Here is a 27,514-nt window from a genome sequence, read left to right as displayed (position 1 = left end):
TTCTCCCTCTACATATAAAAAAAAAGGACTAAGGGTATATGCTCAGGAGTAGAGTGCTTCATTAGCATGCATGAGGCTCTAGTTTCCTTATGCAGCACTACAAAAAATATGTAGTCCCATGTGAGTTATGAAAATAAACAAAACATCTTGAATATAACATAAACCAATTGTGACCAGCATGCCATGAAATGAAGAAGAATTTATGACCAAATAAACAACATTGTAGGAATCCAATAATTATTTGATACTAGAAATCTTTTACTAGATGTCCATAGGTCAAAAGAAAAAAATAAACTCCAAAGTAGCACAAAGGGTATTTGTTAAAATTTAAATTAAATTATTGATGAATAATAATGAAACAAGAGTGAAAAATTCTGCTCCATTGATATCAAGTTTCTATTTTGATTTTTCTCTTCTGCTGAATCTTAGCTACCAGTGTCCAATGGAGGACCAATAGTGGCAACAATGAGTTGAGCCGGTGGGGAATATAAAGCACTGGGAGGATATAGAGTGCACTTTTGAATTTCAGAGGATGGTAATACGGGAGCAGGTTGGATGAGCACATCCCTTGTTGATCTGACCTTGATGGATTCACATACTTGTGGGTGGTGATCAGGAAGCCGGGTGTGTAGGTCACATCCACAGTGATGAGAGAAAGGAGGAAAATGGAGTGTACTTTGTGAGATCTCTTTGGACGGTGACAATTTAGTTCTATTTGCTGACTTCTTTAGGAAAAACATGAGGACCATTTCCTGAAAGATCTCCAAGAAATATGGACTAGTACTGTAGACTTCAGCAGGAGGGAATGGAGGAATATTTATTGAGTGTTAGCTAGGTTGCTATACATATATAATCTCTAAAGTTTACAACATCCAAGTGCAGAGTCATTCCACTTAAGAGTGTGGTTCAGTATTACACTACTTCTTAGATATGCAAAAGATATTTTTCAATGAAAATTATTAGACAATATATCATACATACAAAAATACATAAACTATCTGTATACAGCTTAGTGAATAATAAAATGCACACCCGTGGGCCCTCTATCTAGTTTTAGCAGATATTTCCAGTGCCTTAATGTTGAGCCATGCTGTGAGATTCCTGTTACTTCCCCACCCTCCCCCACAGAGTAAGCCACTATCCTGAGCTCATGCTTATTGTTCTTTTGCTTATCTTTGCGTTTCAGTACCTATATATAAATCAAACGGCAAAACAGTGTTTGATTTTGCCTTTTTTAGAACTCATACATGAATAGGAGGTAAACAACATGTGGTTATGGTGGTCACAAGAATGTGACTTTCAGACATCCTTCAGCAAGGGAGCACAATGGACCAAGAGCTAAGTGTTAAATTCTGAAATCCATGACTGTTGGTGGCAAGGTCATGCCTCCTATGTGGTAATCAGTGTCGATGTCTGATTGTGGCCAAGATGCTAAACTTGCTCCTGGTCTTTTGAAGGCCAAATCTGGTGTAAGGACTCCCCAAATAACCTTTGTCAGACTGCACAGCTCTATGATACTCTTACTCAACCTTTTCTCCATCTGTCACTTGGGTCAAACACAATGAAAACTGATGGCTTTTTCGGACTTCTAGTATCCTCTCCACCTTCTTTCATATAGGTATTTTCCCTAAATAAAACCCTTGCATATTTAATTTCATCCTGGTGTCTGCCTTTGACTTGACCTAATAGGGAGTCATTTCCTTTTGGCATTTCATGGATGCTATGTGTGAATTTTATTCATTTTCTCCATTGCATATTATCAATTGTTTATTGTCATAATTTATATAGCTCCTTGTCTTTTTTTTTAAGTTTTAGATGAACACAATACCTTTATTTTATTTATTTTCATGTGGTGCTGAGGATTGAACCCAGTGCCTCACACATGCTAGACAAGTGATCTGTCAATGAGTTACAACTCCTGCCCTAGCTCTTTGTCTTTTGATGGATAACTGTATTTTTTTTTTCAATTTTACGATATAAAACCAGAGACTGGAAAACAATGTCCTGTGGACTGAATCTGAATCTGATTCTGTATAGCCCACAATATAAGAATTTTTTTAATTTTTATTTTTAAATGGCTTGTGAATAGATGAAATTTAAATTTCAATGTTCACAACAAAAGTTTTATTGGAATGTAGCCGTATTCATTTGTTTATGTATTGTCTAATGGCTGGTTTCCTGCTACAATGGCAGAGTCTACTAGTTGCTGGATGATTTTTAAATAGTAAAATATTTACCATTTGGCTCTTTATGGAAAACATTTGCTGACTTCTGCTATAAACTATGCTATTAAGAACAATCTTGGGCACGTCTTGTGGTGCACATGTGTATGGTTAATCAGGATACAGCTTTAGAAGAGGATGTCTGGGCCATAGGACACAAACATGTTGAAATTTACTGGGTAATAACAAACGGTTTTCCCAAATGCTTATAGCAATTTTCTCTTATACCAACGGTGGCTATGGAATTGCTAATTGACCACATCCTTGCCAGCAGTGGGTTTTGTTCAACTTGCCAATTTTTTGCAAAGTAACATGGATATGAAATGTTCACTCAGTATGGTTTCAACAGGCATTTCTTTAATTACTAGTGAAATTGAACATAGGCTTACAGTTCATTTGCATTTTCTTTTTATTATCTTTATTTCTTTTATCTATTTTCTCTTGTTTATTTTTTCTTGATGATAGATTTCATATATTAATTCTCTATCATTTAAATCATTAATTAAATCATATCAGTTGTGACTTTTTTATTGTGTTTATTATGTTTTTGATTAACACAAGTTTTTATGTTAAAAATATTGTTATGGAAAATTTTATACAAATATTTATCATGTCAGATTAGGTCCTGACTTCCTTAACCAGACTCCTAAAGCACAAGAAATAAAATCAAGAATTAATAAAGGGGATGGATTAAAACTAAAAAGCTTCCTCTCAACAAAGGAAGCAATCAATAATGAGAGAGAGCCCAAAGAGTGGGAAAGCATCTTTTCTACACACACATCAGATATAGCACTAATTTCTAGGATATATAAAGAACTAAAAAATCTTAACACCAAAACCATCAATAACCCAATCAATAAATGGGCTAAGGAACTGAACAGACACTTCTCAGAAGGAGATATACAATCAATCAACAAATATGTTCAACATCTGTAGTAATTAGAGACATGCAAATCAAAACTACTCTACCATTTCATCTCATACCAGTCAGACTGGCAATTATCAAGAATACAAGCAACAATAAGTGTTGGTGAGGATGTGGGGGAAAAGATACACTCATACATTGCTTCTGGAACTGCAAATTGGTGCAACCAATCTGAAAGCAGAATGGAGATTCCTTAGAAAACTTGGAATGGAACCACTATTTGACCCAGCTATCCCACTCCTTTGTCTATACCCAAAGGACTTAAAATCAGTGTACAGCCATATCAATGTTTATAGCAATTCAGTTCACAGTAACTAAACTATGGAAACAACCTAGATGCCTTTCAATAGATTGAATGGATAAAGAAACTGTGGCATATATACACAATGGAAGATTACTCAGCATTGAAAGAGAATAGAATTATGGCATTTGCAGGTAAATGGATGGAATAGGAGAATATCATGCTAAGTGAGTAAGCTAATCCCCGCCAAAACCAAGGGCCAAATATTCTCTCTGATAAGTGGATGCTGATTCATAATGGGGGGGGGTGGGAGGCATGGGAAGAATGGAGAAATTTTGATTGGGCAAGGAGGAGGGCAAGGATAGGAGGGGGATGGGGCAGGAAAGATGGTGGAAGGAGATGGATGTCATTACCCTACGTACATGTTTGACTGCACAAATGGTGAGACTCTACATCAGAGAATTGAAAAGTTGTGCTGCATTTATGCACAAGGAATGAAAATGCAGAACAAATAAATAAATTAATTAAATACAAAAATAGAAATACTTAATTTTAGCATAACTGAAGCCTTAAAATTTTACTTTTTGGTTCATGTTCCTTTCTTTATTCCTAAATCATAAAGATATTCATGTATGCTCTCTTCTGAAAGTTTTATTTTCCTTTCAATTCAATTCTTTAGTCTACTTGGAATTGATTTTTAATATGATATGAGCACCTAACTTCTTTTTTTCTTTCATGTGGATTGTTTTCTGGGTTATTCATTGAAAAGAAAAAAGTGTTCCTTTTTTTAATTTTTTTTATTCTGATCGGCAATACCCAATTGGTCTTATGGAAAGTTTTTTTTTTTTTTTTAATATGTGTGGGTCTATTCTAGACTTTCCAGTGTCTTCTATTTATTGGTTTTACTATTCTGACTAATTCCTCACTATTTTAGTTACTAAGTTTGATAATGTATTTTGATATATGTCTCCTGCTTTGGTATTTGTTTTCAGTAGAGTTGTGTATATTTTCCAGCTTTTGCCTTTTCCATATAAATTATGAAATCAGCTGACAATTTATAAAAAGTCTTGGATTTTAATTTTGGGTTGCATTAAATCTATGAATAATTTAGGGGAGAACTAATACTGAAAATATCAAGTCTTTCTATCCAAGATTATTACATCATTTAGACTTTTAAAATGGCTTCCAATAACATCTTGAAATTTGTCCCATCAAGGGCTTGCCCATCTTTTGTTAGATTTGCTCCGGTGTTCTGCCGGGAGTAGGGGCATATGCCTGTGATCCCAGTGGCTGGGAAGGCTGAGGCATGTGGATCACGAGTTCAAAGCCAGCCTCAGCAAAAGCGAGGTGCTAAGCAACTCAGTGAGACCCTGTCTCTAAATAAAATACAAAAAAGGGTTGGGGATGTGGCTCAGTGGTCAAGTGCCCCTGAGTTCAATCCCTGGTAAATCCCCCTTCTACCCCAAAAAGTTATGTTTCTGTATTCTTGTGTGTGTGTGTGTGTGTGTGTGTGTGTGTGTGTGTATCTATATCTGTGTATATTTTAATTTTTAGTTTCACTGTAAGTGGCTTCTTTTTACTCTTGATCTTTCTATATTCTTAGTTTTAGCTGTTTCCTATGAAGAACAGATAGTTGAATGCTTTTATAAATATTTTTTTGTCTTTTTTAAATATTCCTGGTTATTCTTTGACTGTGTGTTGGTCATTTCCCTTGAAATAATATTTGTGGGCTTCCCAAGACTCAGTATGAATGTACCCTTCTCCAGAGAGGCTTTTGGTAATCTACAATGCACTGGGTCACTAAAATGATTATATATAATTGGTGGATGGAATCTTTAATTGTTTTTTATCTTCTTTAGTGATAATTTTCCTTTTAAACTATTTTGTTAACCTTTTGATAAGAAATTTTCTTCTTTTATTTTCAACTTTTGTGTGTTCATGTGCTTAAAATATGTCTTATAAACAACATGTGACTTATTTTTTCCATCCTTCCAGAAAATATTTATCTATTAACTGGAAAGTTTACTTCACTCATTTTTGTTGTTGTTGTTACTGAAGTGTGTGTGTAATCATATTTTATAATGGATTCTTTAGTTATCTCTCTTCTCTGTTTCTTTTAATTTCTTCCCTTTAATTAGTTAGAAAATTATAACCTCTTTGTCTATTCCTTATCCAGGAGACAATCTTTTCATGATATAAGCCAGATTGACTCACTTCTATGCTAAAAATCCAGTATTTTTCTTTCTTCTCAGCACAATAGCCAAAGTTCTTAAGAAATCCTATGACCATTCTCTCCCTTGGTCCATCTGTCCTATACACTGACCTCCTTGATGTTCCTTGAACATTCAGAACCTGCTCTTATGCAGGACTTTTGCACCTACTGTCCTATACCCAGAACTTCTCCCAGATGTCCTCATGGCTCACCACTCATGTTCTCAGATTGCTACTCATGTGCCATTTCACTATTTAGACCTTCCCTTTTCACTCTTCATAAGACAGCACACCTTTTCATCCCCCCACCCAACTTCAGCACTTCTCACTCTCTGCTATATGACATACCTTGTTTGTTTATGATGTATCTGTGTCTTGTCTGCCAGGATGCAAGAGCTAGGAGTGAAGGTCTTTGCCTTCTTGGTTCATGTCTGAATTCCCAGTGTCTTGGGTGTGTGTGGTAGGGACACAGTACTTGCAGAATGAATGGCTGAAACCCTTTGGTAAAAATATTCAATCATTCAGATTTTGTCTTCCTTGCTTGTCCTCAAATAATTTGGGCCTAGAGTGAGGTTATTTACAAGACCTGCTGACTTTGGGGAGTGAGAAGCATCTCAGATCTGTGCAAGCTTTCTGCTGTCCTCTGTGTCCTTACTGATGTCCCTGTAGGCAAGTTCCTGTGCAGCATCTGCTCAGGTGTGCCACTGGGACTTTGCATGAGCACCTGATGCTGAGGCCTATGGTCTATGTCATTTCCTGATGATCCTAAGACCCATGTTTTATAGCTTCTTTGCCCCACCTTTATACCCCTACCATCTACATCCTTTTCCCATCCCTCTGGGGCCTTCTCTGGGCACCTGGAACTTACAGACCCTCTTTATGGTAGGGGGAATCAAAGCCCTTCTCATTTTCATGTCACTTTAGATGTGTTTTCAGGCAAATGTAGGACTTTACCTAGACCTGCAGCTGTGTCCAAAGACTGACAGTGTTCTTGAATTCTTCCATACTTACCTGAAGGTTTTGATCCTCTACCTAGGTTTCATCCTAAGGAAAGTTGGCATCTTTGACTCACCTCTTCCATTCCAGCAGGCTAGAAATGGTGGGCTTCCTCCATTCTTTCCTTATGACAGAAAATTCCCTAACTTCATATTTGGGTTCTCCTTGTCCCTAATTTACAATAAAATTCTTCTGTCTGTAAGTTAGCCAGGTTTGCTGCCTCTGATATCTAAACAAGTGTTTAGAGTTAATTTCCCCACACACAACCACCTTTTTTTTATTTTTTAAAGCTTGGTTTCCAAAAACATTTTCCTGCTGTAGAATAAAAGGTTATATTAGGCATTCTTTTCTGTTTGAATTCTTTCTGTAATAGGCTCGATACTTACCAATTGACACATATATACGTGGGGAGAAAATGAATGTAGTAACCAAGAATTGCCTGATGTAAACTCAGTAATGTGAAATATGAGTGTCTGATTTCTATCTGCTCAAAATGATGTTTCAATCAATTAATGAGGCTTAATTGACATAATGACTTTAACACAATTAGCATGTCCCTGACACATTATGGGTATGCTGAATAGATACTGGATGCTATTTTAATGTTTTTGACATCTTTCCTAATGATCTACTCATTTTCAAGGTGAGATTTTTATCTGTATCCTGCATGATATATTTAACTTCACATTGATTGTATCCCTTTTAAGTTTAAATGGGTGGTGTTATTCTCTAAACAGTTCAATTCCACAGACTAGGAGAGCAGACACCATGACCTGTGTCTCCTTATCTCTGAAGGTGCACAGTAGGTGTATTCATTCCACATGATTCATCTTTTGTGCCAGTCCCATGCTGAGTACTGGAAGGTGAAGTGGAATCAGTGTCAGTTCTCACCAGAGGGAAACAGTAATGCACACAAGTATTACAGCCGCTGTGATCAGATGCCAAGGTGGCCAGAAAGCATTTCATAGAAAAGTAACTATACAGCTGTGTTTTAAAAGATGAGTGATGCTTGCCAGGTAGACCAAGCATGGAAGGTCTTTCCAGAAGGGGGAAATGTGTGGACAAAGCACTGAGGTGTGAAGTAAAAGAAGCTGGCTCAGGGAACCACGAGTAGCTCTATACACTTGGAGTGTGAGGAAGACCTTGGAGATCAGCAAGAGACAGGGTTCAAGAAGATGGCAGGGGTTCTTCATGGTAGGCATGCTTAACCACTCCAGGCAGGAGAGTGCACGATCAGATCTGCTTTTCAGAAAGGGCTAAAACTAGAGAAAAGGAAACCACTTAATAGACTATGAAAACTAAGATGAGTGCATTGGAAAATAAAGGAAGAATGCAGGATCCATCAATTTTGGTGCCTGGTTGATTTCTTATAAAATGCTTATTCTAAAGAAATGATGGTAACAGCAATCATTGAACACCTGGTAATGATCAAGAATTCTCCTAATCTCTCTGTGTACAGCTTAACATTTAATTCTACAGCTGCTCTATGAAGCAGGAATTATTATCATCTGACTTTTTAAATAGGAATTCTGAGGGCACCAAGAGAGTAAGGAAATGACCTAAAGCCACCTAGCTCTAGTGAGTTGCTGAGCTGGGATTCAATTATAGGCAATCCAACACGACCCAGTACTAGCAAGTTCTGAACACATTTTCCACAAAAAGTGGACTTTGGAATCATGAGGGAAACGTCCTCTAGTTGTAGTACTTCCAACTAATGAAATCCGGGATGAGACTAAACAAAGAAAATGAGGAGAATAGCATTGTTGGGGACTATGGAATGAGGGGTCATAACTTCATTGAGATGAACCCAACACCAGAAAAATCTCTGTCTCTCTTTTTAAATTGAACATTGTAATAAATACTTGCAACATAAAATGTGCCATATTATCTAAGGGTGCAGTTAGATAGATTCACATTTTTGTGCAGCAATCACCACCACTCATATTCCAGATTCTTCATCTTGCAAAACTGGAACTTTACGCCCATTAAATAAGAACTCTGCAGAGCCCCTGCCCTGCAGCCCTGGCAAACGACATTCTGCCTCCCGTGTCTATTGGCTATCCTAGGTACCTTACATAAGTGGAATCATGCAGTATACATCTTTTTGTTTCTGGCTTATTGATTTCACTTAGTATAACATTCTCAAGTTTCACTCATGCTAAAGCATATGCCAGAATTCCCTTTAAAAAATGTTTATTTTTCAGTTATAGGTGAATCCAATATCTTTATTTTATTTTTATGGGGTGCTGAGGATCAAACCCAGTGCCTCACACATGCTAGGCAAGCGCTCTACCTCTGAGCCAAAACCCCAACCCAGAATTCCCTTTCTTTTTAAGGCTGAGTACATGCAGTGTATTTTCCTCATCTATTTATTTGCTCACGGACACTTGAGTGGTTTCCACATTTTATCTATTATGAACAATGCTGCTATGAACATAGGTGTACAGATATCTCCTCAAGACTTTGCTTTCAATTCTTTCAGATGTATATGCAGAAGTGGATGCTGAACCACATGGTAATTATTTTTTAAAAATATTTTTTAGACATTGATGGACCTTTATTTTGTTCATTTACTTATATGTGGTCCTGAGAATAGAACTCAGTGCCTCATACATGCCAGGCAAGTGCTCTATCATTGAGCCACAACTCTAGCTCTGACATGATAATTAAATTTCAACTTTTTTGAGGTTCCCAGTTTCCCTTGTCATTTCTTCTTTGTTCCAGGATGTGTTGATTAATTTCCACAAATTTGTCAACTTTCCAGTTTTCTTCTTGTTGCTTTCTATATTCATCTTCTTGTGGTCAGAGAAGATATTTTGAATATTATCTATCTTTTTAACTCTATTAAGACTGAATTTGTAGCCTAACATATAGTCCATTCTGAAGAATGTCCCATATGCCCTTGAGAGAATGTGCATATTCTGATGTTATTGCATGGAGTTATCTGGATATGTCTGTTAAGTCTAACTAGTTCTTTGGATTTTTTAAGTCTAGTCCTCTATTTCCTTATTTATCTTCTGGCTGGATGTTCTACCCATTTTGAGAGAGGGGTTCCAAAATCTCCAATTATTATTATAGAACTGTCTATTTTGCCTTTCAGTCCTATCTCATATATTTTGATGGTTATTTTATTTATTTATTTTTATGTGGTGCTGAGAATCAAACCAAGTGCCTTACACATGCTAGGCAAGTGCTCTACCATTGAGCACTTGATGGTCTGTTATTAGGTGCATATTTATGATTGCTATATTGTCATGGTATATTGAAACTTATAATAATGTTAATAATGTTCTTATTTGACTCTTGTTAAATTTTTTGATTTAAAGACTATTTTGGTCTGATATTAGCAAATCTGTTTCTGATCTCTTTTGGTTATTATTGACATGAAATATGATTTTCAAACTATCTGTATCTTTTAATATGAAGTAGTTCTTATGCAGATAGCATATAATTGGAACATGTTTTTGAAATCCATTTTGCCAAACATACAAATATTATAACACCCTAATTTGAATTTATACCAACTTAACCTCAATAAATATTAAGTCTGTTCTAGACTTGGGATGAAGCTCAGTGATAGAGTGCTTGCCTAACATATATGCAAGGCTCTGGATTCCATCCCCAGCACCACATACACAACACACACACACACACACACACACACACACACACACACACACACACGTCTGCCACTTCATAGCTCCATCCTAGCTCCTTTCAGTCATTGATGTGACAAAATTTTCTGTTCAAAAAAAACCTAATAGTTGTTTTAAAAATGCATTAGTCTCTTAAATTCTGTAGAAAATCAAATGTGTAGTTAAAGATCAAAGCTACTATAATACTAGCTTTTAGACTAATAATGTTTTAGTTTTAAAAATTATGTCAAGAACAAAAAGCAGAGTAATAAGCTGTCAATGCAGTACATACAGCTTTTATAATGGCCCATGTATGTTCCTTTACTGAAATCTTTATTTTTTAATATGGCTACAAGTTACTGCCTAGTGTCCTTTAATTTCAACCTGTAGGACTGCCTTGAGCATTTCTTTCAGAGCAAGTTTAGCAGTAATAAAGTACTCAGCTTTTGTTAAATTGGGAATGCCATAATTTCTCCCTCACTTTTGAAGGACCATTTTGCCAAATATAGGATTATTAGTTGACAGTTATTACTTTTAATATATTAGTCTGGATTCTAATGAATCTGGTGAGAAATCTGTTGACAATCTTATTGAGGATCACCTGTATATGATGGCTTCTCTCTTGAACTGTCAAGATTGTCTCCTGATTATAATATGTATTGATTTGGGTCTCTTGAGCTCACCCTATATGGAGTTTATTGAGTTTCTTGAGTATTTCTATTCATGTCTTGTATCACATTTGGGATTTCCAGCCATTCTGTCTATAAGTAATCTCTCTGCCTCTTTTTTTTTTCTTTCTTCTCCTCTGGGACTTCAACAATAACACATGTTGTACTACTTTATAGTATTTCATAAGACCCTTAATCTCTGTTCATGTTAGTTTTTTTTTTGCTTTCTTCTCAGACTCAATAATTTCAATTTTTCTATTTTTGAATTCACTGATTCTTTCTTCTGCCTGATCAAATTTGCTTTTGTATCTCTCTAGTAAATTTTTCATTTTGGTCATCATCTTTTTCAGTTCTAGAATTTCTTTTTGGTTTCCATTTAGATTTTCTATCTCTTTATTGACATGCCATTTTTTTATACATTATTTTCTGGACTTCTTACATGGCTTTCTTGAGTTCTTTGAGTTTTTAAAAACAGTTATTTAAGGTCTTTTGCTAGTAGGTCTGCCTTTTAGTCTTTCTTTGGAATAGTTTCTGTTATTTTACTTTTTCTTTGAATGTTCACGCTTTCCTGTTTCTACGCATGTCTGGTGATTTTTTTTTTAAATTGAAGAATGGACATTTTAATCTAATAATTTGATAACTCTGGAAGTTGAATCATCTCTTTTCCCCCCAGGGTTTGCTGTTTTATTGCTTTGTTTTGTGATATTGCAGGCTCTATCTGTGCCTAGAAGTAGTCTAGAGTGCAAACATAAGCCCCCGTCTTTTCTCAGGTGGTGCCTTTCCTGGCTATGTGCAGTGAATTTTTAACTTCTCCTGTCTATGTATTTGCTTCTGAATGGCCTAGTCTATCCTGTCTGACTCCAAAAAAGAAAAGGTGAGAAAAATTAAGAGAAGAAAAAGGCACCATTCTTTTCAGTAACCTGAAATTCACTCCAGTCAGAGAAGGGAGGGTATCTTCAATTATGCAGGTGTGTGCATGTGCAGAATGGCTGCCCACCTCTGTGTCTGCAGAAGCAGAACTCAGGGATCAGAACTCAGTTTTTGTAGAACCGAACCTTATTGCCCTTCCTGGCTTCTGAAAGCTGCATGTCAGCTGCTGCAGGAATACTTGAGCCAAGGGACTGGGGAATGAGAGATGGGCTAAGACCCCAAATGGACTGAAACTAACTGCAATTTGACATTGAAGCCCTTTCCCTGGAAGTTACAGGCCTGGAGCATTCTAAAATAGTTACATTCGACAGATTATGCAAATGCAAATTTTTGCCTATGTGGGGAGACAGATTCCTGGTTCTTCTCACTCCACCGTCTTCTCAGAATACAGTAAGCCTCTTTTGATGCATTTTTGTCCATTAGCTCTTGATTACCATGTGGGGGGAAACGGTGCAGGCATTGGTAGAAGGCTAGGCTGTTTTTTTTTGTGTGTGATAACTTGTTTTTTTTATTTTTATTGGTTGTTCACAACATTACAAAGCTCTTGACATATCATATTTCATACATTAGATTGAAGTGGGTTATGAACTCCCAATTTTACCCCAAATGCAGATTGCAGAATCACGTCGGTTATACATCCACAATTTTACATAATGCCCAATTAGTAATTGTTGTATTCTGCTAACTTTCCTATCCCCTACTATCCCCCTCCCCTCCCCTCCCCTCCCTTCTTCTCTCTCTACCCCATCTACTGTAATTCATTACTCTCCTTGTTTATTTTCCCATTCCCCTCACAACCTCTTATATGTAATTTTGTATAGCAATGAGGGTCTCCCTTCATTTCCATGCAATTTCCCTTTTCTCTCCCTTTCCCTCCCATCTCATGACTCTGTTAAATGTTAGTCTTTTCTTCCTGCTCTTCCTCCTTGCTCTGTTCATAGTTGCTCTCATTATATCAAAGAAGACATTTGGTATTTGTTTTTTAGGGATTGACTAGCTTCACTAAGCATAATCTGCTCTAGTGCCATCCATTTCCCTGCAAATTCTATGATTTTGTCATTTTTAATTGCTGCATAGTACTCCATTGTGTATAGATGCCACATTTTTTTTATCCATTCATCTATTGAAGGGCATCTGGGTTGGTTCCACAGTCTAGCTATTGTGAATTGTGCTGCTATGAACATCGATATGGCAGCATCCCAGTAGCATGCTCTTTTAAGGTCTTCAGGGAATAGTCCGAGAAGGGCAATAGCAGGGTCAAGTGGTGGTTCCATTCCCAGCTTTCCCAGGAATCTCCAAACTGCTTTCCAAATTGGCCGCACCAATTTGCAGTCCCACCAGCAATGTACAAGAGTACCCTTTTCTCCACATCCTCGCCAGCACTTGTTGTTGTTTGACTTCATAATGGCTGCCAATCTTACTGGAGTGAGATGGTATCTTAGAGTGGTTTTGATTTGCATTCCTCTGACTGCTAGAGATGGTGAGCATTTTTTCATGTACTTGTTGATTGATTGTATATCCTCCTCTGAGAAGTGTCTGTTCAGATCCTTGGCCCATTTGTTGATTGGGTTATTTGTTATCTTATTGTCTAATTTTTTGAGTTCTTTGTATACTCTGGATATTAGGGCTCTATCTGAAGTGTGAGGAGTAAAAATTTGTTCCCAGGATGTAGGAAGGCTAGGCTGTTTTAAGAGCAGACTTACCAATCCCAGAACACAGTGTCCAGGGTGTTTTGTACTTTGTGTTTCGTTGTTTTTTTTTTTTTTTTTTTTTTTGACTTATCCTGTGAACACAATCAATTTTCTGTTCTGGCTTGTTTGAAGTTTTACACGAATAATTCTTTCCTGACATTGGAGAAATTTTTATTTGTAATCATAAAAGTGGTCTGAGATGGACAACTCAATAATCAAAATGAATATTGAAAAGTCTTTTTACTTAATGCTGATATATTTTCCACCAGAATATCGTGTATTTCTGAATGTATGTTTTTCCTCCTCCTTCTTTATAGTCATCATGTTTAAAATCTAACTCTGAATTTTGAAGAAATCCAGTATGCAATTTCCCTCAAATCACTTACATTTTTTTTTTTTAAAGAAATTGCTTCTTCCTTTGGCTGTGAAAATTAGCCAAACCTTTGTACACAGTTCTGCTCTCCATCAGCAGAGGTGTGATGTGAGTCCTCTGGTGCCTGGGCAGTCCCTGCCAGGGCATTTTTTGTCTCCTGCTCAGCCAACTTGGCTCATTAGCATTAGAGAGAAGGTTTTCAGACTCAAAGTAGCTTTAAAAGCTTCAAACCTTATAAAATCCAATTACTATTTAGAGTGAATGGTGGTGTTAAATATAGTTGTTCCTCTATAAAAGGAATAAAAGCATCCCTTAATTGGAATTGAATGCAGACTCCAAAAAATGCATCTTGATTAGGGGAGGAGAAAAAAAAAAAGCAAACGAGACTAGCTTCCTCAGTTTCTATAGTCTGTTGATCTATGTTTGTATCCGTATCTATAGCTGCACTCAGATATCACAAACAGCCCTACATATATTGTTTATATGGGTCAGAGAAGGGATGTTTCTAATAGTGTTATAATGAGCTGTTTTATGGCAATTTCTAATCAGAGGAGAGGTGCTAACAGAGCTCCAGGCTTTTTATTCTGGGTTGTAATAGACATTAAGATATCCAAGTCCACATTTAAACCTAACATGGATTCTCTGTAGAGCTATAGAAGGGGAGAGGGATTTTCATTCTACAAAGGGTCCCAACCCATGTGGGGGCAAAATGGTACAATGAACCACTTACGTGGTCCATTCATAAGGCAAACTTCCCCTTCCTCTGTTGTTGTGCAGGCTGGATGCTATTTCCAAGACTGGTAGCTTGAAAGTCAGGCCCATGTTGCTAGGTGAATGGCTTTTCTTGGGATGAATATCTTCCTGGTGATGTCATCTAATTTTAGGCTGCCGGGAGATGGTAATGAGGCACAACACTCAGGCGGGAAGCAGGTGTCAGAGAATCTTCTTCACTCCCTGAAATGCAGTTCAGAGAGGCACGGAAAGGGATTTATTGGGGATGGGAAAGGTTCAGAAAGGCACAACTGCCACGCAGACAAGATCTGGAGCCCTGCAGAACTGAGCTGTGAGGCAGCCTTCACCAGACCAATAACCCTGGCTGTATCCAAAGATGTGTCAAGATGTTCCTATATAAAATCCACGGGTCCAGGGAATCAGAGTCCTTCAAGAACAAATATTTTTGGAGCATCTCTACTACGAATACAGGTAAGAAAAAGAAGAAAATGGAAAAGAATATGAGAGAGAAATGGCAGCAGAAAGGGAGATTTCTTTTGATGAGTCTAGATATTAATGACTTCTGAATTGGAGACTGCATCTGTCAGAATCAGGAGTGATTCTGATGAAAAACAGCACAACAGCATCATTGAAGATTTTCTTAGTGTAGTTTTGTTAGGAACCTCGAGATGAGAAACCACATAGAGTGCCCCATTGGTTTCAAGGTGTTGGTGGATTTTTCTCTCTTCTTCCTTCTGGGTTCTTTCTCCTCCTCCGAACCTCCACCATGGAGTCATAACAAGCACTGGATACTTATGTCCAACCAGGCTCTCCTTCACTCTTACACTCCCTCCCAAATGTTATTACTCTTCAAAATATGATAAGTGCTAAAGGAAATGAAAAAGAAAAGTAAGCATCTATTTTTCATTCTTTATAAGACATTTATAAAGCATTCACCTCTACTGATCCTTTAGTCACCTCATAAAATACTACAGGCTCATTAGAGAAAATTTAGAAGTGATGAGCAAGTGGAAGAAATTAATGTCTATATGTAGCTCCACTGTCATGATGACTGTGATAACACTGACTTGGAACCTGGGTGGCCTGGCTCTGACATTCAGACTCATTCCATCCTCAAACAGTATTTATTTATTTATTTATTTTTATTTTTGTACTGGAAACCAAACCCAGGGCCACTCTATCCCTGGGCTGTATCCCGAACTTTTGTATTTTGAGATAGGGTCTTGCTAAATTGCCCAGGTGGGCTTCAAAGTCACAATCCTCCTGCCTCAGCCTCCTGAGTTGCTGGGATTACAGGTGTGCACCACAGCATCTACCTCATCCTAAGAGTCTTCATGGATTCTCTTAGAGTCAAATGAAGTATCTCCATGGTGGGCAGGCGCAATATGGCCTCACAGAAGCTGTTCATCACTCATGGTGTAAGTGTCTCTCTTTCATACTGGAGGATAAACCCCTTAAAGAAAAGGGTCTCTTCATTTTCCTCCTGGACCCCATTATTTTGCTTTCCAATTGTCTCACTAATTGAATTTATATACACTGGCAATGGGTTCTTAAACACATCACAATCTATTATACCCTAAGTGGAACCATTGACTTCTTCTCAAGCATGTTTTCCCATTATCTTCTGTCTCATTTCATGCATCTACCACCCACCCAGTTATACAAGCCAAAAACCTAGCCACGGTTCCTAACACCTTCTTTTCCCTAACTTCAACCCCTTGGCAACCCATGACCAAACATTCCCTCATTGTTTCTCCAGCATGCACTTCTCTCTCTTTCCATTATAACTAAACCTGATCATCGTCCCTTCCCTGGTGCTGTAAAATTTTGCAATTGGACTACCTAACCTACCCCTAGATGAAAGCTGAGTTACTCTCCATTCTATAGGCAGAATGCTCTTTCTGAATGCAAATTCCAAATGCATCATTACCTCACATATAACCCTTTGGAGATTGTCCAGATCTCTTGGGGGTAAAGATGAAGTTCCATAACATGGCCTTTGAGTTCCTCCAATGTGTCTACCCTACCTCTAAACTCACACTATACCCTCCATTCCCTTTTTGCATTTTTTAAGTCCAAGTATGTAAATTATCTGTTAACTTTTTCACTATGTCCTTTTTATATCAAGCTTTTATTTTCAGTATGGCCAAATCAGCCTTATGGTCGTCTTCTTTTTTTTTTAAATTCTGTTTTGTCTTCTCAAGAAATCATCCCTTATACAAAGATTATATGAACATTCCCTTATACTTTTCTTATAGCTTTAATTTTTGCCTCGGACTTATTGCATATCTTTAGCTTTATGTATGGTGTGAAATAAGGTGAGATCCTTATATTTTTGGAAATGAATGAACAATTTTGCTATATGACATTTACTGACTATTTCATCTCCCATCTCTAGTCCTCTCATTCTCCATGAAATATCATAAACTAAGTTTCCTTATAGCTGCATTTCTGGAATCATAATTTGGCCTTCACTGATCTTTATTATTGCCGCCTTTATAATGACTCTTACTATCCAAGAACATGTTGTATTTGTTTCTCTAGTAAAGATTTGTAATTTTCATATAAGTCTTGCATGCTTCTAGTTTAGTGTTAGTTCTAAGTATTTACATTTCTGTTGCTTTTGAGGAGGCAATATCTGTTATATTTTTTGTGTAATTATTGCTTGTATATAAAACCATTCTGAATTTTTTCAATTATTTTGTGTCTGATGGATTACTGAACCCTCTTACTAGTTTAATAGCTGTCTTAATATGTTTTGTGCTGCTCTAACAGAATACCACAGACTAAGAAATTTATAAGCAGAAATTTATTGGCTCACATTTCTGGAGGCTGGGAAGTTTAGTGAGAGCTTTCTTGTGGCATCATTGCATGAAGAGAGGCAGAGAGAGAAAGAGAGAGAGAGAGAGAGAGAGAGAGAGAGAGAGAGAGAGAGAGAGAGAGAGAGAGAGAGAGAACATTCCTGAAAGCCCTTTTATTAAGGCATTAAACCCACTTGTGAGAGTAAAGCCCTAATGGCCCGAACGCTTCTTAGAAAATTCCCCACCTTCCAACACTGTTAGGTTGGCAATTGAATTGCAACATAAGTTTTGGAGGGACAAACATTCAAAACATAGCACTATCTTTTTAGCAGCTTGTTTCAGACTTGGAAAAAAATAAGCAATTATATTATATGGAAGCAATCATTGTTTTGCCTTTTCATTTCTAATATTATCTTTTTATATATATATATATATATATATTTATATATTTACTGGAGGTTGGAGAGAATGGCAACTGGCTACCTAATTAGAAGTGACTGCACTGATTTGATGTCAAAATGGAATCAGCCAAATGATGGCCAGAGCTTGGAGGCTGAACCAGTGGATTCAATGATTCAGAGAGGAAGGTGAGAGATGTGATGCTGAAGGTCTGAGTAGGTCAATGAGAGTGGTGTTGGAATATAAATTCAGACATTTGGAGGAGAACTTCATTTGTAAGGGGAAAGAATGAGTATAGTTTCAGACAGGTGGAATACAAGGCCACATGGGACATTCAAGTGGAGAGTCCAACAGTGTTCTGGGTAATTGTGAATCAGGACAAATCTTTATTTTAGATAAACAGGCTGTTCCCTCTGAAACCACTTGAGTTTATCTCTCATGGCACCAAGTCTGGGTTGGTACTAGACAGACAGCATGTCACATCAAGGACTGCAGTGGAGATTACACAGGCAACATCTTTGCTATTTAGAAAGCAGGAGTGTTGGGAGCCGGGATCTCTTAGCAAATGAGCATATGGTGGATGCCCAGCTTGGTCAACCCACAGAATCATTTTGGGACTTAGATTCTGGAGATGAGTGGGTCAGCGAGGATGATGTACATTTGTATTTCTTCTAAATATCTTTGATATTATAAAGCCGCAGTTTTAGAAAGCAAGATTTTCTTCAAGTCTAGGAAAGGGTGTTAGGTGGCCAAAGTAGAGTGGGGTAAGGGAGGGTGGCTAACTAAGTTTTCAGTGCACTTAGTGTTAGATCAGACCTGAACATTGGAGAAAGCTGGTCCCGTCCCCCTGAAACTAGCCGATGATTTGTCTTCATGGCTATTTAGACCTTGGGCACCATCAACTCTGATGTAGCTCCTGTAGATCAAAGAGGAAGGCTGTGTATAGCCATGCCACTGCCTGCTATCACCTGCATGGAACCTCCGTGTTAACTTCCAGGGTACCCGGCTGGGCTTCTGCTCTTCATTACTCAGATTAATGAGGACAGATGGGTTTTTGTATAATCAGCCTTATTTTGCTGCCAGTCTGAGTTGGTCGCCAGGTGGAATATTTCAATAATGAATAATTATAAATATAGCAACCGGTTCTGACTTAGAAATATCACCACCAATGATGGGGTGTTAAAGTGTGGATATAAGAAGACTTTGCATTATTTTGCATGAGATTTGCCTGAGGGTGGATGGCTAGCTCAAAATTCGTAGGCTATAGTGCCAATTACCTTAATAACAAGCAACAAAGGAAAAAGTGTGGCAATCACTCTGGGCTTCCCTTACCATCTCCCCATCCTTCTATTGCCCTCGGCAACCCAAGCTGTACCTATGGTTAACAGGCAGCTACTCCATGATACCTACCAGAAGTCATAAAGAAAATGGGAAGGATCCAAGAATTGAGTACGTGAGAGGTTTACAGTCAATCTGTCAAGAGTAGGAGGATGGATACAGGATGGGGCTGGGAAGAGAAGAGGGCAAGAGAGAGAGATAAGAGGTGATGGGTGGGTGAGGGCTGCTAGCTCTAATGATGGTGGTGTGCTGGGGACATGCCTAGTAGGAATCATGTGAGATGAACAGATTCCTCAATGATGAAAGGGCTTGTCAACACTGTTTTGTAAGAAATAAGCCCACGAATGTCAAGAAGGGCTGCTGTGTTTGCCAATGTAGGTTATAATAGCATTCAACATTATCTATGTTTAGACATTATCTGTGTTTAGCATTTAACATTATCTATCTTTTCTGGGTGCTTGTAGGTCATCTCTTCTTAGCTATTTCTTTTTGCTACACATCTGTGTCATTCAAAATAAAAGGTGACTTCTCCCCATACCAATTCTTTCTGCTCATTGGCCATATTGTATTCACGATGCACTTATTTTGTTACCCTGCAAGCTATGTGTAAAGAAGTGGATTTTTAAGTGAAAAATTAACTGTGAAGAAAAGTCTGATTCATTCCTTTCTGTAACTTTTATAAAATCTTGTGTTTTTCAGTGTTACACAGAAACATTATTCATAATAACCCCCAAATGGGAAAAACCCCAAATTCTATCAACTGGATGAATGGATAAATAAAATATGGTGTCTCCATACCATGGAATATTATTAGGCAATAAAAAGGAATGAAAGACTATATATGCTACAACATAGGAAGAACCTTGGAAAGATTGTGCTGAATGAAAGAAGCCAAGCACAAAGTCTACCTATTATATGGATATCAAGAATAGGCAAATCAAATTCCTTTTGTATCTGATTGAGATTCAAATGTCTCCTTGAGACCAAGCAGGTGAGCAGTTTGAATGTGATTCTGAGCCTTCACCTCCCTGTCTCCCTCCTGCACAGGAAAGGTGCCCCTGATCGGATTCCTGTCCTTAGCCAGACTTCTACCCTGAAACTGGCCAAGGACAACAAGGAGTGATTTTGGTCACAGTGCAGGGTTTCCTGAAGCTGTGTCAGATGCATGTGGTAGCTCATCTCTTTCTCTTAGAAGCGTGGTGGCTATTTCTGGCCACCCCAGAATGCTTCCTATCCAAGCTCTATAAGCCACGAGGAAGCTGGCCTTGTCTTTAGGGCCTGGATGAAATGACAGGACCCAACTGGGTGGGGGAGGGGAGAAAGGAGCCATCAGGGCTGTGAAATTTCTGCCAGCATCTGGCCAGCTGTTGTCCATAAGCCAGAGCGCTAACCTGAGCCTCCCTCAGGGCTGGGCCTTGGAGTGTTATGGAGCAGAGGCTGTGCCAGCTCCTGGCTGGGCTCCAAAAGGGAATCGGTGTGAGCCAGGCTGCTCCTGCAGGGCCCTGGCACCTGGCGCCTGGGAAGGCTGCCTGCAGGGAGCCGTCATAGAATGATGGGAGGCCACAGCTGGAAGAGACTCAGTGACCACATGGCCCAGTGGTTTTCAAACCCTCTACCACCATGGAGACTTTTCTTCAAATGAAATTGCAGGCAGTAAGAATCAATCCAAGGAGCTGGTAGTGGTGAAACTCACTCAAAGCCTGGGACATCCTGAGCCCCTGGTGGCTCTATGGAAGAGCTTGAACCACCCTCATCTCCTACTGAACCCCCTGGCAGGAAGACAGGAAGTTGAGGATGGAGTTGGCATTCTGACCTGTGGGGCAGAGTTAGAACTCAGAACTCAGATTTTTTGACTCCCGGTGTGACCCAAAGAACTAGAGCTACTCAGGGATTATATGAAGCTGTTCTGCTGGTCCTGACCGGGAAACCCTGTCCAGTTACTTGGAGATGCTGTGCAAAAGAAGGGAGGCCTTCCTCTCGGAAAGCAGCATCATTACAGGTTTGAGCCAAGACCCTAGAGGTAACTGCAAGCTCACAGAGTTGGAAGGCCTGCCTCTGAGTGGGTGAGCTCTGTCCTTCCATACAAAGGCCAGGAATCAGGGATCGAGGCAGGATTCCTTCCAGTCACATTATTGGAAGAAAACAACAGCAGACTTCATTTGGTTGGAGAGAAGGCTGACAGGTGGGTGGTCCCAAATGGATAGACTGGGTTCCTTTGTTCCTTTCTGAGGAAGATTTAGCAAAAGGTAGTGCTACCCACCAGGCAAGGAAAGAGCAACAAGGGGGAGGGAATCTTGGTTGGTGGGGAACGTGGTCCTCTAGGAATATCCTTCAGCTTCCCCTTTCACAGAAGGAATGGGATCCAACACTGAGTCCTGGATATGAAGTGTCTCATGGGTTGAAGATTTGGTCTTCAAATAGAACAGTGTTCAGAAGTGGGGTCCCTGGAAAGTGATTGGATCCTTAGGGCTCTGACCTAGTCAGTGGATTAATCCATTGAGGGATTTATAATTTGAACTAACTATTGGGAGCTGGTAGTAAGTGTAGGAGGAGGACCTTAGTAGACAGGAGTGGGACCTTGGGGATGAACCCTTGGGAACTGTCTAGTATTTCTAGCTCTTCTCAGTACCTGCTTCCTGGCTGCCATGAACTGAGTAGCTTTCCTCTGTCACATCCATCCACCATGATGTTCTTCCTCATCTGAGGCCCAACGAGATAGAGTCAAGCAAGGATTGAACCTCTGGAACCAGGAGCCAGAATCAATCTTTTCTTCTCTAGGTTGTTCATGTCAGGTATTTTTTCCAGTGATGAAAAGCTAACATACTGGGTTTCAGCCAAACTGAGCTTATGTAGCTTGCTGCAGACCTGGGCTATCCCATAGTCAGGGGCTTTGGCCAGCCCCAAACATGCATATTTCAGTGGGATTATTTCAATTCTCAAAGTGAATTCATATCCTGGGTTTCATTCAACCCACAGACCTTTATTTGATAGCATGGACTCTACATAGCTGAGGGTTATTTTGTTTTTTAAATTCAAGGCTTCAGCCTGCTCCTGCTTCATCAGGCTAAATTCAGAGTTCAGCCTGGCAATCCTTTTTCACCTTCCCCAGGTGTCTGTCCTGTTTGCTTGGGTTCTCTAAGGCTGTACTCTATTAAAACTGAGTGTAAGTTGAACTTTTCATGATATAGCCTCATTTAAATTATTTAAATTAATTCTGGATTTTATCAACGCCCACCTATTTCTACATTCCCTTAGAGGAGGGTGGAGCTCTAAGTATGGATTCCAGAATCAGACAGCCTTCAGTTCTACCTAAGATGATTCCTGCTCTATGAGTAGAAATAAATAAATAGCTAAATCTCTCTGAGCTTTGTTTTCATCCTTTGTAAATGAGATATCAGAGAAAATGCATGTGAAATGCTTAGCTCAGATCCTTGCATGTAGTAACCATGCTATTTGCATGTAGCAACTTTGGCTATTGACGTTGGTGTGAACTTCATGATCAGTAGAATGTGGGAAAAAGCAGAATGAATGACCAGAGCTCAGAAAGTGGTAAAAGAAAAGATCAAAATAGTTGGGTAACTTTTTAAAAAAGCAAAGAGTAAATAACTTTTTTTTTTTTTGGTAAGACAAAATTAAATATAGAGTACAAATACCAGGGGGTAGCTTGGTAGTTAGGAGACAAGCCTAAGAAGGATGGGGGCAGAAAGAGTCAGTGAGCTGGGACAGAAGGTCAGAAAGCAAGGAGGCTGGCAGCACCTTACTGTCCACCTCTGCTGTGAGGAGGGTCCTGTGAGCTGTCCCTAGCACCCCTCCCCTGCCCAGCAAGTTCTCTGCTATGATCTTTTTTTAGTCTGGGTGCCATAGATTTGCTGGTCACATAGATCAGAGCTGACCAGAAGGTTTTAGGAGCAAGAGGAGGATGTGAGGCCAGGTGGGCATTAGCATGCCAGTATGGAAAGTTTTGAGTCCTGCTATAGTTTGATGGACTTAGAGGACAAGGACAGTGGGGGCAATGGCATTCAGTGGTGCTCTCTGGAAATGTGTTACATTTACTTCACTGCACAGCAATGAAGATGTTGTGTGAAGTAGTTTTAGTGTGTGTTGTGCGCTTGTGAGAGAGAGGCAGTGGGAGATGAAGAGGGCAGTTTTTATGTTCGCTAAACCTTAATGGGTCCTCACCAATCTTATTCTCCAGTCCCCCAAATCTTAAAAACACATTCTCAAGTGGGAGCCTCTCAGTGCTGTAAGTTCAGGCTCTGACACAATCAGGACTCCATAATACTCAGGAGTTGGCCACCTGGGAGATATTAAGGTCGATGGTAATAATAAAGTCAAGTGCTTAGTCATCAAGTCTATATTCTAAATCAGGTGGTGCAGATACAGGCAGAATCTTGTTTATCCTCACCACGGCCCTGAGAGGCAGGAAATGCGATTGTTCCCATTTTACAGATGGGGAAACAGAGGCACAGCAAGCAGAGGGAACTTGTCCAAAGTCATCAGGGCCCTGTCAAGCCATGCACTTCCCTGTTGAGTGTGCCCTGCTTTCCAAACCCAGCAGGGAAATTGCCCAACAGAGGAGATGCCCACTGCCTTCAGGAGATGGCTCATCTGCTCTTCTCTGGATTGTCAGGTAAACATGGAATCTGAGTTCCCCATTCCACCCTGACATTGGCAGGGTGGCAGGGGACCCAGCCCCATCATCCTTTCTCTTTCTTTGCCCCCTCCTCTGATTGTGTTTCTCCTTTTTTCTTTGATCTTTGCTGCTTAACTCTTATGTCTTCAGTGGGGCCTTCTGAGGCCTCCAGCTCATTTTGTGTTAGGCACTTGGACTGAGCTCAAGTTATTGAAAAAAAAACCCCAACTGTGATGATACACAGCTCTGCCTATTCCCTTTTGGTGCCCTGGTCCCACGTTTATGTTTATAATGAGCCTCTGCCTTTTGTCTCCACGGAGGACTTAATTGCCTCTTACACTGGAAAGAATGAATGCCAATGTACTCTGCAGAAACCATGCAAAATCATACAAGAATGATCTGCTAATTTCTTTCAAACTATCATTTATTTATTTGCCTACTTTTCTTTCCTAATGGTGAAGGGGTTGAGAGGCAGAGGGAGAGTTTGTTAATTCAAATTTATTTACCGTTTCTAGGATCATTTTCTTCCAGAGAGCTTTAAAAATTCCTGCAGTACATTATGTTTAACTCTTCATCTCCCTGACATTCTAAAACTGTATCCCTCATTTAGGTCTTTTGCACCAGTCCTGGGGTCTGGGTAGGAACAAGCCCGTCCCAGAGTAAGCTGACTATGAATCAGGGACATAGAGAGGTGGCACTCAGGGCTGACTCCCCTGGTGCCCAGGGTTCACTGTACTTGTCGAAGCCCATGAAGAATGTCTAAATTTCCTTCAAAACCAGAAGAAGTAAAACAAAGATAATCCGAGATAGATAATATTTGCCTTTATATCAATGCAATTTTAAAATATAATATTTAAGATTGTTTTATGGAGGAAGAAGGAGTCCATTGCCAAAGACCATGGGCCCTCTCCCCACTCCTCCCTCCCTCTACTGGTTGCTTCACTCTCTCTATCTTCCTTCTTTTTCTTTAATCCTCTTCTTCCTCATTTTGAATTCATGTCTAATATCCAAACAGCAGGTGCTAACTCTAAGGAGAGATATAATTAGTGTAGCAGCAAAGGCTGACCCCAGACAGGGACCGAACTGTGTTGCTTATTGCTTAGGTCTTCCAGCATTGCTATTGGATTGTACTGTTGCTTTACCCTGATTTAAAAAAAAAATCACTATATGATAGAAGAGAAAGAAAATGTAAAAAAAAAATCATGTGCACAGTTTCCTAACCATTTTGCAGCTATAGATATTTATTTATATATATAAAAAACACTTACATGAGAGCAATTGCAAAATGACGGAAAGGAAGAGGTAGAAAGAAAGGGAATGGGAGGGAACCAACCAAGTAGAAGCTTAAATGGAGAGGCAAGGCCCACCTACCTCAGTCCCTGGGGGTAGGGTGGGCTCTGAAGGTTGGGGCACATTTAGGGGTTCCTATCATTAATCCTGATCCACCCCAGCTTTGTCTTCTCACTCCAAGGTAGACCCACATACTCAGAGGGCTGGAGTCTCATTAAAAAGCCCCAGTACTTGTTAGTGACAGGTCCCTTTGGGCCCCTAGGGCTTCTTTTCAGCATTTATTTTTCAACACCATACTTCGTGAAAACTTTCCTTTGGTTTGACCATAAGGACTCGCTGATACCCTGTTAGCAACCACAGGTTAATGCACAGTAAGTGGAATTCTAGGGCAGGGTAAAATCACTGCACTCTGAATCAAGCATCATTTACATCACAGAGGCAGGGATCCAAGACTATTCCTTTTCCACATATTTTGTTTCCTCTTTACTTAAGACAGTCAGGGAAGTGCTTGGCCTTGTCTCCTCCTCCCTTGCCCTTCTTTATCTTCTTCCTTCCCTCCCTTCTCTGGTCTACTAGATCTGACAGGAGCTAGCTCTTTATGACTTGCTTTGGCCATGATCTGGTCCCTGTGAAGCCCAGACTCACCCATCCTCAGCCTGGAATGATGAGCCAATAATGCTTTTAAGTCCCTTGAAGAATGTTTTCAATTATAATTCACATGACTTGGGCTCTGTTCTTTCAAAGGCTGATGGCAGCTGCCAGAATCCTGAGCCAACCAGGGACAGAAGCCTTCAGCCAGTCTGTGGCAGTAGGTAGAAGCTTCATCATGAAACTGAAAAAAAAGAAAAAAAAAAAAAGGAAAAAGAAAACAAACGTTATTACATAGATACAAACAAAAACAAAAAAAATTCACAATTATACCACAAAATGTAATTATGCATATGTATGGGTTTATGTACATTATACATACACACATATGTATTCTTTTTATTCTATAGACTCAGAGTTTATAGAGGTAGCAACATTTAAGTATGTTTGGTCACCAGTTTTTCACTTTTCCTGCCTTTTTTCTTAAATTGTCAACCTTTTTCTGTTATTAAATCCTTCTATATTATGTTGTAACCCCTGAAAAGTATCATTCCTTACATTGGATAAACTAGGATGAATTAAATATCCTCACACTGCCCATCCTTTAGTTTTATTTCCAGTAGCTTTGCTATCATAAAGGTGCAGCACAATTTGCAAAGACTATTTCGTATTTCCTGTTTGTCTCTGGGAAGAATTTGAAAGGATAGGGTTCTTTGTATTCTGCTCTCTCCAGTTTTCACTCTCCCTCCTTTTGAGAAGCAACCAAGAGCCTCTGGGCTCCTTTTGTCACAGGGGCTCTGAAGAGGCTCTTTCTTCCTGGCTTTTGTTTGAGTAAATCTCAGTTTATTGAGGGGATTATGCAAAGAACAAGGGCAAAGTGGCTTTAAAAGGGGGGGAGGGGAGAGAGTGGAAGGATGCCTCTGAGCCTGACAGGGCCCCAGGGAGTGGCAGACCTTGGGGGGGGGGCAGTTGAAGGCTGACCTTGGCAGTAGGCTCTCAGCCTGAGCAAACATTCCAGTCTCCAAGCAGGACACAGAAGCAGAGGGGCATTGCCTTCAAGAGTCAGTGTCTTCTAGGAAAATGAGGCCATCCGTGTCTACCAGATTGGGCTGGAATGTTGGCTTCTGGAATTCCTTGGACTAGAGACCCTGGAAAGGACAAGGGTCTGCATAATGGGCCAAGACCTATTTCCTACCTTGGGAGAGGTTGTTATATTTATTTTGACTTAGAAGTTATAAAGTATACTGATAATATTTATTGCATATCCTAATCTACAAGAAACTTGCTCCATTGATTAATATTTTGTTGAACTTCTTTGCACACACCTAAAATTATTTTACTAAGCAGCAATCCCAAAGGTGAAATTGTTGGATTAAAAAATATATACACATGCATATGTATACATTATTATATATATGCATATGTTTATTATATATATATGTGTGTGTGTGTATTTATTATATATATATAAATATATAATACATAAAAATGTATTTGGTATATTTAAGATATACAACATGGTTATAAAATGCATATATAATAAAATGGTGACCACAACAGTGGCAAAAATTGACATATCGATCATCTTACATACTTTACTCATTTTTCTCCCTCTTTGACAAAAGCAGCTATAATCTACTCATTTAGCAAAAATCCTGAGAGCAACACATTGTTATCTATTAGTGCTCCTGTTGTACATGAAATCTTTGGACTTGTTCATTCTCTATATTTGTTACTTTGTATTCTTTAACTCAGAGATGTCTGTTTTTTAAAGGCTTTAAAAATTATTGTCAAAAGATGCTAAATTCATTTTCTTACCCATTAATATTATTCAGGAACTT

General features: G+C 39.1%; 1 long non-coding RNA gene across 1 annotated transcript in view; it reads left to right on the top strand.

Moving 5' to 3' along the window:
- The window catches only part of LOC120886658 (uncharacterized), a 45,471-nt gene extending 18,423 nt beyond the window's left edge, over positions 1-27,048 (top strand). The window contains exons 2-3 of the long non-coding RNA XR_013439381.1: positions 19,862-20,153; positions 23,612-27,048. This is a non-coding gene — a long non-coding RNA (uncharacterized LOC120886658). The remainder of the gene's footprint in view (positions 1-19,861; positions 20,154-23,611) is intronic.
- The last annotated feature ends 466 nt before the right edge of the window (positions 27,049-27,514 follow it).

Source organism: Ictidomys tridecemlineatus, chromosome 5 (assembly GCF_052094955.1).
Source record: "Ictidomys tridecemlineatus isolate mIctTri1 chromosome 5, mIctTri1.hap1, whole genome shotgun sequence".
Classification (NCBI taxonomy): domain Eukaryota; kingdom Metazoa; phylum Chordata; class Mammalia; order Rodentia; family Sciuridae; genus Ictidomys; species Ictidomys tridecemlineatus.
This window is presented reverse-complemented; position numbering and strand designations above follow the sequence as displayed.